Below are 4,177 nucleotides of genomic sequence, written 5' to 3'. Positions count from 1 at the left end.
TATTTTCATAAGAGTTCAGAGGCGTCACAAGGCATATACCCGTAATTGTTATATATCGGAGTTCAGAGGCGTCGAAAGACATACGCATAACTCGAGAGTATAATATTTGCATAAGAGTTCAGAGGCGTCGCAAGACATACGCATAACTCGAGAGTATAATATTTGCATAAGAGTTCAGAGGCGTCAAAAGGCATATACCCGTAATTCTTATATATCGGAGTTCAGAGGCGTCGCAAGACATACGCATAACTCGAGAGTATAATATTTGCATAAGAGTTCAGAGGCGTCACAAGGCAGATACCCTTAATTCTTATATATCGGAGTTCAGAGGCGTCGCAAGACATACGCATAACTCGAGAGTATAATATTTGCATAAGAGTTCAGAGGCGTCACAAGGCAGATACCCTTAATTCTTATATATCGGAGTTCAGAGGCGTCGCAAGACATACCCATAACTCGAGAGTATAATATTTGCATAAGAGTTCAGAGGCGTCACAAGGCATATACCCGTAATTCTTATATATCGGAGTTCAGAGGCGTCGCAAGACATACGCATAACTCGAGAGTATAATATTTGCATAAGAGTTCAGAGGCGTCACAAGGCAGATACCCTTAATTCTTATATTTCGGAGTTCAGAGGCGTCGCAAGACATACGCATAACTCGAGAGTATAATATTTGCATAAGAGTTCAGAGGCGTCACAAGGTTTATACGCTTAACTCTTATATACCGGAGTTCAGAGGCGTCGCAAGACATACGCATAACTCGAGGGTATAATATTTGCATAAGAGTTCAGAGGCGTCACAAGGCATATACCCTTTATTGTTTTATATCGGAGTTCAGAGGCGTCGAAAGACAAATACGCATAACTCGAAAGTATAATATTTGCATAAGAGTTCAGAGGCGTCACAAGGCATATACCCTTAATTCTTACATATCGGAATTCAGAGGCGTCACAAGAGATATACGCATACCACGAAAGTATAATATTTGCATAAGGGTTCAGAGGTGTCACAAGTCATATACGCTTAATTCTTATATATCGGAGTTCAGAGGCGTCGCAAGACATACGCATAACTCGAGAGTATAATATTTGCATAAGAGTTCAGAGGCGTCACAAGGCATATACCCTTTATTGTCTTATACCGTAGTTCAGAGGCGTCGAAAGACAAATACGCATAACTCGAAAGTATAATATTTGCATAAGAGTTCAGAGGCGTCACAAGGCATATACCCTTAATTCTTACATTTCGGAATTCAGAGGCGTCACAAGAGGTATACGCATACCACGAAAGTATAATATATGCATAAGGGTTCAGAGGTGTCACAAGTCATATACGCTTAATTCTTATATATCGGAGTTCAGAGGCGTCGCAAGACATACGCATAACTCGAGAGTATAATATTTGCATAAGAGTTCAGAGGCGTCACAAGGCATATACCCTTTATTGGTTTATATCGGAGTTCAGAGGCGTCGAAAGACAAATACGCATAACTCAAAAGTTTAATATTGGCATACGAGTTCATAGGCGTCACAAGGTATATACGCTTAACTCTTATATACCGGAGTTCAGAGGCGTCGCAAGACATACGCATAACTCGAGAGTATAATATTTGCATAAGAGTTCAGAGGCGTCACAAAGCATATACCCTTTATTGTTTTATATCGGAGTTCAGGGGCGTCGAAAGACAAATACGCATAACTCGAATGTATAATATTTGCATAAGAGTTCAGAGGCGTCACAAGGCATATACCCTTAATTCTTTTATATCGAAGTTCAGAGGCGTCGCAAGACAAATACGCATAACTCAAAAGTATAATATTGGCATACGATTCGTTGTGACGCACAAGGTATATACGCTTAACTCTTAAATACCGGAGTTCAGAGGCGTCGCAAGACATACGCATAACTCGAGAGTATAATATTGGCATACGAGTTCAGAGGCGTCACAAGGTATATACGCTTAACTCTTTTATACCGGAGATCAGAGGCGTCGCAAGATATACGCATAACTAGAGAGTATAATATTTGCATAAAAGTTCAGAGGCGTCACAAGGCAGATACCCTTAATTCTTATATATCGGAGTTCAGAGGCGTCGCAAGACATACGCATAACTCGAGAGTATAATATTTGCATAAGAGTTCAGAGGCGTCACAAGGCATATACCCGTAATTCTTATATATTGGAGTTCAGAGGCGTCGCAAGACATACGCATAACTCGAGAGTATAATATTTGCATAAGAGTTCAGAGGCGTCACAAGGCATGTACCCTTAATTCATATATATCGGAGTTCAGAGGCGTCGCAAGACATACGCATAACTCGAGAGTATAATATTTGCATAAGAGTTCAGAGGCGTCACAAGGCAGATACCCTTAATTCTTATATATCGGAGTTCAGAGGCGTCGCAAGACATACGCCTAACTCGAGAGTATAATATTTGCATAAGAGTTCAGAGGCGTCACAAAGCATATGCCCGTAATTGTTATATATCGGAGTTCAGAGGCGTCGCAAGACATACGCATAACTCGAGTGTATAATATTTGCATAAGAGTTCAGAGGCGTCAAAAGGCATATACCCGTAATTCTTATATATCGGAGTTCAGAGGCGTCGCAAGACATACGCATAACTCGAGAGTATAATATTTGCATAAGAGTTCAGAGGCGTCACAAGGCAGATACCCTTAATTCTTATATATCGGAGTTCAGAGGCGTCGCAAGACATACGCATAACTCGAGAGTATAATATTTGCATAAGAGTTCAGAGGCGTCACAAGGCAGATACCCTTAATTCTTATATATCGGAGTTCAGAGGCGTCGCAAGACATACCCATAACTCGAGAGTATAATATTTGCATAAGAGTTCAGAGGCGTCACAAGGCATATACCCGTAATTCTTATATATCGGAGTTCAGAGGCGTCGCAAGACATACGCATAACTCGAGAGTATAATATTTGCATAAGAGTTCAGAGGCGTCACAAGGCAGATACCCTTAATTCTTATATTTCGGAGTTCAGAGGCGTCGCAAGACATACGCATAACTCGAGAGTATAATATTTGCATAAGAGTTCAGAGGCGTCACAAGGTTTATACGCTTAACTCTTATATACCGGAGTTCAGAGGCGTCGCAAGACAAATACGCATAACTCAAAAGTATAATATTGGCATACGATTCGTTGTGACGCACAAGGTATATACGCTTAACTCTTAAATACCGGAGTTCAGAGGCGTCGCAACACATACGCATAACTCGAGAGTATAATATTTGCATAAGAGTTCAGAGGCGTCACAAGGCATATACCCTTAATTCTTTTATATCGAAGTTCAGAGGCGTCGCAAGACAAATACGCATAACTCAAAAGTATAATATTGGCATACGATTCGTTGTGACGCACAAGGTATATACGCTTAACTCTTAAATACCGGAGTTCAGAGGCGTCGCAAGACATACGCATGACTCGAGAGTATAATATTGGCATACGAGTTCAGAGGCGTCACAAGGTATATACGCTTAACTTTTATACCGGAGATCAGAGGCGTCGCAAGATGTACGCATAACTAGAGAGTATAATATTTGCATAAAAGTTCAGAGGCGTCACAAGGCATATACCCGTAATTCTTATATATTGGAGTTCAGAGGCGTCGCAAGACATACGCATAACTCGAGAGTATAATATTTGCATAAGAGTTCAGAGGCGTCACAAGGCATGTACCCTTAATTCATATATATCGGAGTTCAGAGGCGTCGCAAGACATACGCATAACTCGAGAGTATAATATTTGCATAAGAGTTCAGAGGCGTCACAAGGCAGATACCCTTAATTCTTATATATCGGAGTTCAGAGGCGTCGCAAGACATACGCCTAACTCGAGAGTATAATATTTGCATAAGAGTTCAGAGGCGTCACAAGGCATGTACCCTTAATTCATATATATCGGAGTTCAGAGGCGTCGCAAGACATACGCATAACTCGAGAGTATAATATTTGCATAAGAGTTCAGAGGCGTCACAAGGCAGATACCCTTAATTCTTATATATCGGAGTTCAGAGGCGTCGCAAGACATACGCCTAACTCGAGAGTATAATATTTGCATAAGAGTTCAGAGGCGTCACAAAGCATATACCCGTAATTGTTATATATCGGAGTTCAGAGGCGTCGCAAGACATACGCAT

Source organism: Rhynchophorus ferrugineus, unplaced genomic scaffold (assembly GCF_030347505.1).
Source record: "Rhynchophorus ferrugineus isolate W39M unplaced genomic scaffold, kcgeb_rfMv2 rfM2, whole genome shotgun sequence".
Classification (NCBI taxonomy): Eukaryota; Metazoa; Arthropoda; class Insecta; order Coleoptera; family Curculionidae; genus Rhynchophorus; species Rhynchophorus ferrugineus.
Note: the sequence above shows the minus strand (reverse complement) of the source record.